The sequence below is a fragment of the Cryptomeria japonica genome, chromosome 4 (genome assembly GCF_030272615.1).
Source record: "Cryptomeria japonica chromosome 4, Sugi_1.0, whole genome shotgun sequence".
NCBI lineage: Eukaryota > Viridiplantae > Streptophyta > Pinopsida > Cupressales > Cupressaceae > Cryptomeria > Cryptomeria japonica.
In genome coordinates, this window is record NC_081408.1 from 757,418,599 (window position 1) to 757,433,735 (window position 15,137).

Sequence of the window (15,137 nt, forward strand, 5' to 3'; positions counted from 1 at the left end):
TTTCTAAAAAATTCTAATGGGTAGAGAATATGGATAAAAAAAGTGGAACTTGATTAGTTGTGATAAGTTTTTATAGCCTAACAAAATGGTCCCATTGGTCCTAGACATGTGGAACTTAATAGCCAAGCTTTGGCTGCCAAAATTTGTTAAAGATGGTGTACATTTAGAATCAACCTTGGGATAAAGTTCTTATTTCTAAATATCTTCATGGGATTTTCCCTTAGGAGTTGTTGAGAATTTATTTAATTGGTAGAGAATTTATGGTATGCAGAACTATCAAGAAGAATTCTTCCCTTGTTATGCACAATATCTTTTAGATTATAAATTGTTGCGATGAGAATATAATTTCAAATAATTTATAGGATCTTCATTTCTCAATTCCTTCCTTCTTTCCTTATCTTCATCAATTGAGTAATATTTTTATGGATGTTGGTTGGTTTAAAATTTCTAGTTTAAAAGAATATTGTTGAGTGGGGAGTACTATTATTTCTCATTGGAATAATATTGTTTGCTATCATATCAAAGGAGATGATGTATCTCATGGATATTTATTTTATTATTTGAAGATTGACATGGTTCTTTAGAAAGAAAGGATATGATCATAAAGGAGTTTACCCTATTTCTATTTGATACTAGTTAGATCTATAAATGAATGATTTTGATGTTTTTCCTTGTGGGAAAAGGTTTGAAATATGCTTTTTGGTCAAAATGTAATTTTTATTAATGGATTATATATAGAAAAAATATTCTTGTTTGGGACACGATAAAAAGAGACCATTTCATGGTCCTTCCAAGTGTGTCCTTTATGGAACTAATGAGAATGATTCTTCTCATCAATTCTTTTGATGCCCATTTTATGTGGATATTTATAGAAATAAAATGGTATTGTTGAAATCAAGCATTCAATAATGCTAGGCTATTTTGGGGTTTCCTCTTTTTTTTTTCTATTCTCTTATATTAGTATTTTAGGATAATGGTCCTGTATTTCTCGTTTAGAAAATTTGTTTGGAGAGGAATTCTTTGATCTTCCAAGGATATCCTTGTCCCATTGGCTAAATTTAGTTTTAGAATATTACATTGTCCATCATGTATAGTTTAGGCACTAGTTATGATGATAGTTGTAGTATATTCTTCAGTTACAATTATATCAATTATAGTTCTCGTTTATCGAATTCATTCATTGTTCATCAATTAAATCAATCAATAATTTTATATTTCTCATAATTTTGGTATGAGAGTGACTCCATGATCTTGAGCAATGTATAACATAGTGTAGTCAATGTGGTAGTATTCCTTGTTCTTTGTTGGGAGTGAAAGTGTTGTCCCTAAAAAAATATTCCTTGTTCTATTAAAATTTGGAGCATGAAGGAGAAATGATACATCTAGTATTTTTGTGGTTGTCCCTAAAAAAATATTTTAAAGAACTTAATTTTTATTAGAGCATGTGAGTTAGGTATTAATTTTTAAATAGAGAATATTTTTTATTATTCCTTATTTAGATATGAAACTATTAATCACTATTCTTTTGAAGATGTTCAATAGAGTGATATTGCACTTCAAATTTACATCATAGTGTTATTCAGTAAACATGGGATATTTATTCCTCATACTAAAGGGAATTACTCTATTAAACAATTTTGCAATGCCGATACTCTATTGTTGAAAGGATGACAAATTATTTTATGGCTAATTAATACAACAATAAAATGTTGATAGCAGTGTAGATTATTATGACCTTTTCAAAATAGATTGGTATTAATAGAGCATATCTATACAATTTATCTATATTCACCATATGGAAAGAAAGATATGTAGTTTGTTAAATCAAGTTTTTTCATCAATGTGGTTTATTGGGATAGCATACTAGAGATACATATTATTGTTCCATTATTTTAAATCTATGATACCATGGAAAGATTGAGTTTTTCAAAATTGCACCTTTCATAGTAGGATATTTATGCAATATATTGGGATATATTCTAGCAGCTAAATATAAGGGAACTAATTATATGATGCCCATATTAGTTCTCACAATTAAATCTATAACTAGAGTACGTCATTAAAAGGCTAATGATATGATCAATGAAGCAAACAAGATTGCAAGGATTAGGTAGTTCACATTAAAGTAAAGGCAAACATTTGAAAATAATATAAAAGATTGGCAAAATCGTAAGATGTTTAAAACTAATGAAGCTATTGATTAAGGACTTTTTGATTAGATTATGTATCCTTTGAATATAATAGCTTCAAAAAATTAAAAAATAAGAGACGATCAATCGGTTAATATTTTTCATGAATTCAGTTGGGGTTGATGGAACATAAGGATGGAGCACTTCCATCATCCCAAGTTAGCTTCTCACTTTGAGATGATGTTTTTCATGAGAAGGATATGTTTTAACTTTCTAAATTATGCTTTCCTTTGTGATGTGATAGAATTGAAGAATACATCTATTGTGAAGTTTTCTTTTCAAAGAAAAGTAAGGGATTCACTTTCAATATGGATTTTGTCTAGATAGTTCTCCAATTGTGATCTAGGGAATTATACCATTTCGAGGGTCATGAAACAACTTGATGGGCTCTTATGAGTGTAGCTCAATATAGATTGTTATCAAATAACTCGATGGATCCATGATTTGGGAGTTTGGGGAGGTAGTAGTCTAAAAAAATAGGAATTCAACTTTGAGATGCACTCTTCCAAGGGTTACAAGGCATGTTGATGGAGTTTAACCCAATTTAGGATTTGTTTCTTTAAAGAAAATTCTTCGAACAACTATGTATTTAGTTTTTATAATCAACATGCTTTGTTTGTGTTATATTAAGGTGGTGTTAGTTGTGATTAAGGGAAGTGTTAGATTATGCAATGTCAACTAACATTATTATTTTTGTCTTATTTATTATGTAGCATCAAATATTTAAATTGTCAACAGTTGTTCATTTACTAGAAACGATTTTGTAATAAACTACTTTCTCCTCTCCTACCTATGTCTTGTTTTGAATATTACATATAATTCACACCTCTACAATATATACAAAAAAATATTCTTAATCTATACATTTTAAAATTAAAAGATTAAAAATATGTATGAGACACTATTTCTATCTCCTCTATACGAAAGACCAAAAATATTAAAATGGATAAATTTATGCTCTTATCATTTTTTTTTAAAGCCTCCTTGTAAGAAACTAATACATTATCTTTGCTTCTTTGTTCTTTCTTTCAATCGAACCCATTAATTTCTGGTAGGAAGGACAAGAACGAACAAACAAAGAAAGTTTAACTGATCCTTAAAAAGTTAGTAGTGGAGAGAACGTACTTGGGATCCTTCGCGGGAATGAGTCAAAGGCAAATGTCCAGAAGCTTCCTCATCCTGAATTCTTTCATTGTGCTCTTCTTCCGAGACGGAATAAATTTGTTGGAATGATGAAACTTCAAAGCAAGGGCTATTCACCTCTTGAACCCATACAGGGGTACGATCTTCATTTACCAAAGAAATTGACGGAGTTCGGAAGGAGGCGTTCAAATTCCGTTGGACGTTCGGATTTAATGAAACCGATAGTCTGCCTTGGACCGAAGAGGGCTTAAAAGTGGCAGTTTCCGATTGTTTCCCAAGCAATTCTGAGAGCGGAATCCTATAATTCATTGGCTTCTGAGCTACTACGAGAATTCCACACGAATCGGCATATAAATTTACGCTCCGATAACGCTAAATCGAGTATTAATTTTCCTAAATACAATGGAAAGATTGCATTGAAATGGTTAACTGTACTAACCATTGTGTAGATGAGTCGCTTCCCTGAGTTGTACAAGTTTTCCATTACAAATAATTGAAACCTCACAGGACTCGATCGCGTGCCTGAGAACATAATCCGCTTTGCCAGGTCCCTGCATTTTCATCTTTCTGTACAAATTTCAACAAATTTAGACTATTTATGAAACGTGTGGCCATATAACACAAAGTAGTCTTCAAAATTGTTTCGCTTACTTGGAAATTGCACCGCCGGAAGATGTGCCTATGATAAGCTTCGTGATACCATGCTCTGAAACCGCTTCCACAATTCCTTTCGCAACATCCGCCTTCTCAACTATCAAAGGTTCTCCTTTCACCTGGATTATATAAAGGTATTTCGGGAACTTCGTTTTGAAAAGGCTTTACATTTCAAAATGGTAAAGAAAGGGAGCAGGATTCATACCCTAGCTTGAGAGCAAATCTCCAAGTAAAATTCCATGCACTCGCTCAACTTTTTCTCTTCATCCTCCTTGTGAGCATTAAATATATCCTTACTTACATGATTAACAGGAATGTTTCCAACTGCAATTTAAAGATACCTAATTTATGAGCGAGTTCAAGAGGCACAAATTTCGATCAAAATTTAGTGAAATACTTACCCGGCGATGGAATGAGGCGAATCGGAATCTGGACATGAAGTAACATTAAAGATCTGTAGCACATAGTCCATTTAAGAGCCCATTTGAGAGCAGAGACACTTTCTAAAAGGTCTTTTCCTACAGCCACACAAATTTTCTCGTCTAGCGGAGAATTTTCCGCAAATTCGACAATTTCTAGATTATTAGGCTGTTCAATTGAAATCTGCGTAGCTCCCTGCTGTAATCTGGTTTCCACCGGAGATCTCATGATGAAAGCGCGTGCAAGAATTCAACCACACGTACCTGAAACTATAATTTGTTAGCTCAGCCTTAACATTGACCCTGAAAATTTTCAGTCCTGCACTTCTCAGATTATAAACATTCTTGAAAGCAACTCCTGTAGTTTTGTTTATCTGAATTAATTACCGACTGTTTTCACTTCCGTTCGGCAGGAGATGCCGAGTAATCAAATGATCCGAATAAAAAGGGTATATGCTGTCCAAAGTTTAAGGAAGCCTCGTTGCCATCGAAATTGAGAAAGTCCGGAAGGGGAATATTCAGGATATGAATTTTTTTTAAACATTTTTTTAACATTTTTTGAATAATATTTTTAATTGAACAAAGCTGATATCTTATCTTTTCAAACTTTAAGAAGATTCAAAGATTGAAGAGCAGCTTTTGTCTTCGAAATGACAAATGATGCATTGTTGTGTAAAGTAAAGTTCATTCCCCTTTGTTATTACTCATCCTCATTTGCTCATTATCTCATACTTGGCTACATATTATCCATGTACATACACATATTCCATGTATCTCACATTTATTTTGTAAATCATTAACCATATACACATACATCTATTCCTTGCCTACATGTTAATTTTCTCTTATCTAGATTTAATATTATAAGTGTGGATGGATTATAAACTGTAATGTTCCCTTTTTAGAAGTCACGCAATGATCTATCGTTAACCCATCTTGCCATGGTCTTGAGGGCTAACCAGGAGTGAAGGTTTTGGCCTAGGCATTTTTCAGTTTAAGACCAATCGGAGGTGTTTTGATAGGGTTTCCAAATACTTACTATTTATAGTAAGTTAGTTGTGCCTCAGCGACTAGTAATGTTTGAAGCATTTCTGGGATGTCAGTATTTTGGTGCATTTATTTCTTCATGAAGATTGCTAATTTAATGAGCCATTAATTAATTGAGCAATTAAATTAAAAGTTCCTAAAGTTAAATTTAATATTTAACTTTAGTGACTAATTAATGTTGGGGCTAATGTTTAAAGGGAAAATTAAAAGTCCCCTTTCATTTTGGAGACATAAGGGATATTAATATTTTATTACAACATTATTTTAATCCACATTTATGGTGTATTGGTAATTGTGCCCAAATGGAGTTATAAATAAAAGAATTAAATGCTAGTTGTGCATTTGAAAAATTGTGTATTCTTGGAATTTATGTTTCTAGATTCAATTTGGAAATATTTGGCATTTGGGAACGAAATCCCTCAGGTGTGACATTTCCTACACCTATGAAAAACCAAGTCTGGGAGATTAGACAGTTGACATTGAATAAAAAAATTTGGTATTGAGGGGAAATCGATTTTTAGAGGTTAAGCCAGTGTGGTGAATGCAGGGTACAAATTAATTAGTAATTATATTTACCCCCAACACTATATAATTATCTATTGATTATTTTAGTTGCAGTCTTGGCAGGAGGTACAACAACTAGCACATGGTTTGAGTTTGGGTGCCTTGCATTGAGAGTAAGATGGCAACTCTAGGGACATTGAGGGAGACTCCACTTTTCCGGCATTATCATGCCTAGGGGAACTCTTCCTTTCCATTTTGATAGCATAGTAGTTCCAGAAACAAATAACAACAATCATATTTCTTCTTCTTATTGGTCATGTTTAGTTATTCCACCTGTACATGGTTATTAGTATTCGCTGTGTTTTCTTGGTGTGTAAAGGGAATAGAGTTGGTGTGGATCTCCTTGAGGGGGTCCAACCTAGGCATGGACAAAGAACCACTCCAACACTAGTAGCATGGAGAATAGAAAGCTACAGTTGTTAATGCAAATGTGAAGGTGGTTGCTGGGTTGTAGGGACCAAATAATCTACTCAAATTAACAATTACTATTTGCAACAAAAATGAGAGAAAATGAGAGGGTGGGGGCGGGGGGGTTGAATCAGTTTTCTACCAGATTTATAAACTCAACCACAAATAAAGCTATGATAAACTACAACAACAATAAAGATAAGAAGATTAACATCACAACACACAACACCAAGATTTTGACGTGGGAAACCCAGTTAAGAAAAAACCATGGTGGGAACCTACCCACAATATGATGATACTCTACAGTAGTATGAGAAAATATTACAATGGGAAATGCACCAACATTCAGGCACACTGCTTAGAGCTTACAACTCAAGATATAATAACCTGGAAGGATACAACCCTCATGGAAGGTTCCAAGGAAGTCTCATTGACTTGAAAAAATAACCGGACTACAATCCAGAAGAAATGAACTGAAAGAATAGCTTTTGATAATGCTTGATGACAGTTCTGATTAAGCACATTGTTTGCTCTGCAACACCAATCTCTCCTCAATCACAATGCCAAAGGGTGAATAACTTATTCATACATAAACCACTCTCTGATAATGAAAACACAACCACGATACCTAACTTGTATGATAGTACCACCTATTTATACAAATCATAAACCTTGAAAATAAGGTCTACTGAAGCCTCAACTCATAATTGCAAAATTACATCACATGATAGAAAGATTAACCATCAGATCAATATAATGATATGCATGACATAACATGGTCCTAAAAAAAATATCCAAATAGGCAACACCACTAAAAATCATGCCAAGATCAACCGCAACATGCTACACCACTGGGAAAACCACATAACACGAAGAGCATGACCAGTTCAGCAAAATTACCAAGAACTCAAACAACGATCAATATGGATCATAAAAACAAATAGGATATACTTAGGAAATACTAGCAAGAATGTTAGAATCATCAGTAACAACTTACAACCAACGCCACTTATCAAATTTCCATTGATCAACATGTGAACTTCAAGAAAACTCAAACAACAACAATTGTCATGAAGAAAGATAACTTGTGGATCACCAAATCATAAACCATCTGAAATGAAGATACACAAGACCATCCCAAACAATATCCCAAATATTAGCTCAAGATCTGATCACACCAGAATATACCAGATGAAATACCGAACTCTGCAAAGCACTGATCAGATAAACAAACTGCAAAATTGGATCATATGGTATGATCAATTAGGCTATCTGGATCACCAAAAATAATACAGAAGAATATAATGATACTAGGAATACTCCATACACCAAACCATGATCCCAATAAACTAATCTGCAATCACTGGAGCATGAATATATATTGACATCAATGACAACAACATATCCTAGCAGCAACATATCCAACAATCTCCTTGTTTGGCATTGATGGCAACATATGAATGTGAAAAACATTCAATGAAAAGAAAGAAAACATCTCCAACAAACTCCCCCTAAGATCAAGTAGGTAAAATAGTTTTTCACATGCTTCTCTCCCCCTTTGATAGCAATGCCAAAGATCTCAAACAAAAAACCAAACTTACTCTCCCCCTTAAATAAATAGAGCATGATTCTCTCCATCATAAATAGATAACCAATCTAAAAGACTACTCCACTAGAGGAGGAACACTAACTCATTAATCCAGATAAAAGGAAAAGACTGTGAAGTCCACCAGATTGATGCAAATCAATGCATCTAGTTCTCATAAAGATGGATAGATACCCCTATCTTCCCTCTCAAATAGATAAATTTATTTGTAGGCAAAGATTTAGTGAAAATATCAGCAATCTGTTCTTTTGTAGATACATATTCCAACTTTACTTCTTCTTCACCAACTTTCTCTCTCAAGAAATGATATTTGATTGATACATATTTACTCTTTGAATGTTGCACTAGATTCTTTGACATATTAATAGCATTGGAATTATCATAATATATGATAGTAGGCTCATCATAGATAACTCTGATATCCTTCAACATTTGCTTCATCCATACTACCTGAGTGCAATTACTAGCAACAATAATGTACTCAGCTTCCGTAGTAGATAAGGATATTGAATCCTATTTCTTACTAGCCCATGAAACCAATTTCTTACCTAAAAAGAAAGCACCACTAGAGGTATTCTTCTGGTCATCAACATCACCAACCCAATCAGCTTTAGTGTAAGCACATAACATGAAATCATCATTCCTCGAATACCACAAACCATAATTCACATTCCCTTTCAAGTATTTGAATATCCTTATTATAGCAGTGACATGACTCTCTTCCAGATCTGCTTGATATCTAGTAACCATGCACATAGCATGCATAATATCCGGTCTATTCTAAGTAAGATATAACAGTCCACCAACCATAAATTTGTACAAAGACTAATTAGCTTTCGAAGATTCATCATTTTAGATAATTTGCAGCCAGTCACCATAGGAGTTCCAACTGGTTTGGAGTCATCTAACCCAAAATTCTTCAATAATTCCTTCACATACTTAGTTTGAGATATAAAAATACATTTTCCAGTCTATGAAATCTACAAATCTAAAAAAAATTCATCTTTCCTATCATAGACATCTCAAATTCTTTCTGTATATCATTGCCAAACTTCATGCTCAAGTTATCATCTCCTTCAAAGATAATATCATCAACAAAAACTTCAATAATTAAGATGGACAATCATTAGTACCTTTATTGAATCCCAATTTGAGCAAATACTTATCCAATCTATCATACTAGGCTCTAGGGGCTTGTTTCAATCCATAAAGAGCTTTCTTCAGTTTTCTCAATGTAGACTTCTTCCTCAAGATCACCATTCAAAAAGGTTGACTTTCCATCCATCTTATCTACCTTGAAATCTTTATAGGCAACATATTCAAGCAATACTTCTAACAACTTCAAGTCTAGCTACCAGAGAAAAAGTCTCCTCATAATCAATTCCTTCTTTCTGTGAATATACTTTGTATACCAGTCTTGCTTTATTTATAACAATGTCACCAGCTACATTCAATTTGTTCCTGAATACCCATTTAGTACAAATAACATTCTTATCTTTAGGTCTAGGCACAAGCTCCCATGTGTTATTCTTTTCAATCTGATCTTATTCTTCTTCCATAGCTCTCATCCAATTTTCATCTTTGCAAGCTTCAACAATATCTTTAGGTTCAATTTTGGAAATCAAACACACCTGTTCAGTAGCTAGCCTTCTTCTAGTCATCCCACCTTTACTATAATCACCAATAATCTGATTTTTAGAGTGATTCAATCTTACATATACCTTAGAGTATTCTAATTATTCTGATTTTCAGGTTCTTGTACCTCTCCATCAGAAGCGACAATATATAGATTGACTGTCTCTACTAGATCATTTTGTTTCAATTCATCACTTTGAATAGGAGTTATAACAACATGCTGATCATCATCATATCCACATGCTCTGATCTCTTTTCCATAGTTCTCATCAACCTTCACATTGCCAGTTTCTACTATCTTTCTCAGTCTCTTATTATAGCATCGATAGGCTTTTCTCTTTGTTGAGTATCCCAAGAAAATTCCTTCATCACTTCTTGCATCAAAATTTCCTATATCCTCATCTCTCTTGATATAATGCTACCAAAAATTCTGAAATATCTTACAGTAGGAGCATGACCAAACCATATCTCATAAGGAGTCTTACTAGTATCACCTTTTATGTGAACTCAGTTGAATGTGTAAACAACAGTGTTTACAACTTCTCTTTAATAGATCTTTAGAACATTCCCTTCAATCAGCATAGTCCTTGCAACATCCAAGACAGTCATGCTCTTCCTTTCAACAACTCCATTTTGTTGTGGGGTTCTAGGAGCAGATAATTATCTTCTAATCCCATGCTTCTCATAGAATGAATCAAACTCACCAGAATGGAATTATCCTCCTCCACAGATCTCAAACATTTGAACTTTAATCTTGTCTCAGTCTCAACCTTTTCTTTAAAAATCTTGAATTTGTCCAATGCTTCTGAGTTCTCCTTAAAAAAGACAACCCACATCATCCTAGAGTAATCATCAATTAGTAACATAAAATTTATGTCATCTTGTACACTTCTAACATTTATAAGTCCACATAGGTCAGTATGTACAAGATCAAGCAATCCATCAAATGTATACTACTTACTCTTGAAAGAAACTTTTGTTTGCTTACACATTTGACATTCTTTACATACCGGATTAGCAGGCTTAACAATCTTAGGAAAATCTCTAACAACTTGAGTATTACAGATCTTAATCATTGAATCAAAATTAACATGACACATTCTTCTATGCCACAACCAACTCTCATCAATCTGAGAAATCAAACAACTTTTCTCACCAATATTCAAATGAAAGATATTACCTTTAGTCTTAGTTCCAGATGAAATCTCTACACTAGAGGCATTTAGGATCTTACATTTTCCATTCTTGAATTGTAAATCATAACCTTTGTCAGCCATTTGTCCAACACTCAAAAGACTATGCTTCAAATCTTCAACATAAAAGACATCATTAGTGTTATGCTTACCATCAAAGGAAATAGAACCTCTACCATGGATCACATAGGCTTTGTCATCTCCAAATCTTACTATTCCACCATCATATCTTTCTAAATTGACAAATTTTCTTTTATCACTGATCATATGATGTAAACAACCGCTGTAAATCACCCATTCATCTTTCTCTTCAACTTTAGCAGCTAAATCTTTATCCTCAATAGTGCAACTTGTGGAGTCAACAGACACCAATCCATCTTCTTTAATTACAATAAACACAACTTCATCTCCTTCTAATTCTTCATTTCTAACACCTTCATCAAGAACATAATAAAAATTCTTATGATGCTTATACTTCCAGTTAGACTTATAGGGTTTATCATACTTCTCACGCTTCTCATATCTATTACTCTAATCATGCTTATGAAATTTTTCATGCCTTATCATATTTAGACATTCTCTCTAGGCATCTAGAAGAAAAATGTCCTACCTTATTGCAAGAGAAAAATTTTAAAGGTAATTTTTCATCGTACTTACCGACTCCCTTAGGCAATCTCCAAGCATTCAATGGTTCAAGCCCATCCAATTATCTTTCTCTCTGTTCCATCTCTCTTCTTTCTCTTTCATATTAGGATATTCTGAATTCATCAGGATCATATTTATTCATTTTGGATATAGATGCTCTAAATGTTGTCTCAGACTTTCCATGAGATTCACCAAACTCTCTTAATTCGAATGCAACAATCTTTCCAACCAGCATGTCTCTTATCATAGTAGTAACACTCCAAATTTCATCAATAGCAGCTACCTTATGTTTATAAGTAGGAGGAAATGATCTTATCACCTTAGCAACAATTTCATCTTCTTCAAGGGTTCCACTAGCACATCTAATACCTAGGACAAGTTCATTCACTTTAGCCATAAATGAATTTGTGTTCTCATCTTTTCCCATCCTCAACATCTCGTACTTCCCTTTAAAACTCTACAACTTAGCGAATTTTACTTGTTTTATCTCCTTCATATAGGGTTTCAATATTCTCCTAGATCTCATGTGCAGTTTGAATTCCCATTAAATTTGTCATCTTTGAATCAATCAGGGCGCTTGACAATGCTTCCTTCACTCTAATGTTATTTTCAGCTTCCTTGATCTCATCAGGAGTAACCGAACCATTCTGAGGAATAGAATAGGCTTTCTTAGTAATCTTTGAGTAATCTTCTTCAAGACATCTCAAGTGCACTTCAATCTATTTCTTCCATATAACATAGTTACTACCATCAAATCTCGTACTCTCTTTCTTAAAGATAACACTTCCACTTCAAGTTGCCATCCTCGACCTCCTCAAATGGTTAAGATTCTTTCCGAGAATCTAGCTCTGATACCAATTGTTGGCAACAACAATGAGAGAAAACTGAGAGGGGGGAATCAATTTTCTACAAGATCTATAAACTCAACCACAAATATAGATCTGATAAATTGCAACAACAACAAAGATAAGTAGATAAACAACACAACAAACAACACCAATATTTTAATATGGAAAACCTAGTTAAGGGAAAAGCCACGGTGGGAACCTACCCACAATAAGATGATACTCTGCAGTAGTATGTGAAAATATTATAATGGGGAATACATCAGCATTTAGGCACACTGTCTAGAGCTTACAACTCAAGATATAATAACCTGGAAGGCTACAAACCTTAGGGAAGGTTCACTACCTTACAATGAAGTTTCATTGACTTACAAAAATGATCGGACTACAATCCAAAAGAAATAAACTGAAAGAATAGCATCTGCTAATGTCTGATGACAGTTCCGATTAAGCACATTGTCTGCTTTGTGACACCAATCTATGCTCAATCACAATGCCAAAGGATGAATCACTTGTTCGCACATACACCACTCTCTGATAATGCAGACACAAACATGATACCTAAATTACATGACAATACCACTTATGTATATAAATCATCAACCTTGATAGCAAGGTCGGATAAACCCTCAACTCATAATTACCAAATTATATCACATGATAAAAATATCGACCATTGGAACAATATAATGATATACATGAAATAAAATGGTCCTAAACCAAATATCCAAATAGGAAACACCATCAAAAATAATGACAAGATCAACTGTAACACGCTACACCACTAGGAAAACCACATAACATGAAGAGCATCACTGGTTCAAAAAAATCACCAAGAACTTGCACAATGATCAATGAAAATGATCAAAACAAATAGGACATACTTAAGAAACACCAGAAAGCATGTTAGAATCATAAGTAACAGATGTACCAATACAACTTATCAAATCTTCATCGATCAACATCTGAACTTCAAGAATACTCAAACAAAAGCAACTGTCATGAAGAAAGATAACTTGTGGAGTACCAAATCACAAACATCTTAAATGAAGATACAAAAGACCATCCCAAACAATCTCCCAAAATATTATGTCAAGATCTGATCACGCCAAAATATATTGGAGGAAATACTAAACTCTGCAATGAATTGATCAGATAAATAAATTGCAAAACCAGATCATCGGATATGATCAATCAAGCTATCCACATCACCAAAACCAATAGAAAAGAATATATTGATACTAGGAATACTCCATACACCAATCCATGATCCCAATAAACCAATTTGCAATCACTAGAGAAAGAATATGTTGACATCAATGGCAACAACATATTCTAGCAGCAACAATGTCCAACAATTACCAAGTTATTAATTTTTTCACTTGAAGATTGTATTTGATTAATGTGTATTGAATAAAATGGAAAGTATTTTTCTCAAGGAAAAAAGTAAAATTGAGATTGTGAATAGCTGGAAATAAATAGAACCATTGTCAATTATTTATTGTTTGTTAATTGCTTTGGGATTCAAGTTGAATAGTAGTGTAATGTGGATACAAATAAATTTTTATTTGAATAATTGTTGACTATTAAACTTGTTGCAAATGAGTGTGTGAAAAATGAATGAAAGAAAAGAAACAAATTAAAATGCACCAGGTTCAACTAAACAATAGGGGGACATGCAAGTTAAAAAACTTGTTTTCATGGATGACTTATTTCATTTATATATCAGCAAATGATCACTAGTAGATTTGGGCCTAATTTCCGATGGCTATTTGTTGGAAGTCCGACGACACCATGTCAGATTTTCGAGCAATTTAACCGTTGAAAACTCATCATCGGTTTTCTTGACGATGCCATTTGCATTGGTAGTCCAACGACGTTATGAACTCTTCTGATGGCTGCTATATTTGCTCCCTCGGCCAAAAATTTCGACGGATTACGATTAGAATTCCAACAGATGCTATGTTTGCTCCTCGACGACTGTCCGACAAGGAATTGATGTCGGATATACAGCATCCTTGTCAGATGTTTCTTTAGTTGTCATCATAATTCCGACAATATCAGATGTTGTGGGTCAGATGGCTTTGTCGTCAGTGCATGAAAGCATTGAACGAGTTCTACTTTTAAAAATTGCATAAAATATTTTTTATTTATTTGATTCAGTGTTATTTGCAAAAAAAGGTTATCAATGATGTTTCCTTTCTCCAAGAATTGTCTAAGATCTTTCTGTCAGATAATATGTAACATCCAATGAATAAATCTTTTCTTTACAAATGCTTATTTTATTATCATCTAAGTGTGAATTATATTTTATATCTGTGTGGAAGCAAAAGATACAAGTTGAAGACTTGTGTGCAAGTAAATTTCATAAAAGAAAGCAAGCAGGCATTATCTTGAATGACATGGAAACAAGCTCATCGGATGCCTGGAAGAGAGAAATTGGAGAAAAGCAGAGGAAAGTGTTAAAGGGTGATAAATAAATAGAGAGTATGCAATACAAACAAACAATGTCTGGAGTGTGTGATGTGATGTCTCTAATTTATGTCTGGAGGGACTAACTAGTTTTGGAGTTCCTAGAAAACCTATTGGGCCAGGCTTGGAGGAAATCAATGTGTTCATGCAAGGACCACCTTTTTTATTATGAGAATGATGCTTTTTCACCGAAGGATATTTGGAAGGAAATATCAGAAATTTTTTATAGTGTGGAACCAGAGTTGGTGGACTCGATGTACTTTTCAACTTCCAGAAGACCAAGAGGTTATGTACACAATCTCCCAATAGAAGGGTGA